Source organism: Trichechus manatus, unplaced genomic scaffold, assembly GCF_000243295.1.
Source record: "Trichechus manatus latirostris isolate Lorelei unplaced genomic scaffold, TriManLat1.0 scaffold00440, whole genome shotgun sequence".
Lineage (NCBI taxonomy): Eukaryota > Metazoa > Chordata > Mammalia > Sirenia > Trichechidae > Trichechus > Trichechus manatus.
The window spans coordinates 180,628-181,895 of record NW_004444376.1 but is presented as its reverse complement, the minus strand read 5'-3'; positions in this window follow the sequence as shown (position 1 = coordinate 181,895).

The window sequence follows — 1,268 nt, the reverse complement described above, 5'->3', positions numbered from 1 at the left end:
ATATCCATCTGCAAAACACTGAAACAAAACCCATACCTCACACCATGCACAAAAACTAACTCAAAATGGATCAAAGATCTAAATATAAAATCGAAAATGATAAAGATCATGGAAGAAAAAATAGGGACAATGCTGGGAGCTGTAATACATGGCATAAACAGAATATGAACCATAAGTAACAATGCACAAACACCAGAAAAGAAACTAGATAAGTGGGAGCCTCCAAAAATCAAACACTTATGCTCATCAAAAGACTTTACCAAAAGAATCAAAAGACAACCTACAGACTGGGAAAAAAAATTTTTCAATGACAAATCCGATCAGCATCTAACCTCTAAAATATACAATACTGCAAAACGTCAACAACAAAAGACAAATAAAGCAATTAAAAAATGGGCAAAGGACATGAGCAGGCAAATCGCCAAAGAAGACATTCAGGCAGCTAACAGACACATGAAGAGATGCTCATGATCATTAGCTATCAGAGAATTGCAAATCAAAACTACAGTGGGATACCATCTGTCTTAGTCATCTAGTGCTGCTCCAACAGAAAGACCACAGTGGATGGCTTTAGGAAAGAGAAATTTATTCTCTCACAGTCCAGTAGACTATAAGTCTAAATTCCAGGTGTCAGCTCCAGGGGAACACTTTCTCCATCGGCTCTGTGGAAGGTCGGTGTCATCAATCTTCCTTTGGTCTGGGAGCTTCTCTGCTCAGGAACCTGAGGTCCAAAGGACACGTTCTGCTCCTGGCCCTGCTTTCTTGGTGTTGTGAGGTTCCCGTGTGTCTCTTCTCACTTCTCTCTTTTATATCTCAAAACAGATTGGATTAAGATACTATCTAATCTTGTAAACCTCATCAGTATTACCTCATCACAGTGATAGAATTTACAACACATAAGGAGATCACATATAACCTCATCAGAGTGATAGAGTTTAGAACACATAAGGAAATCACATCAGATTACGCAACCATACAATACTGGGAATCATGACCCAGCCAAGTTGACAGATATTTTGGGGGGGACACAATTCAATCCATGACACCATCTCACCCCAGCAAGCTTAGCATTAATCCAAAAAATACAAAATAAAAGTTGGAGAGGTTGTAGAGAGACTGGAACACTTATACACTGTTGGTGGAATGTAAAATTGTACAACCACTTTGGAAAGCTATTTGGCGCTTCCTTAAAAAGTTAGAAAATAGAAGTAACATATGATCCAGCAATCCTGCTCCTTGGAATATATCCTAGAGAAATAAGAGCAGTC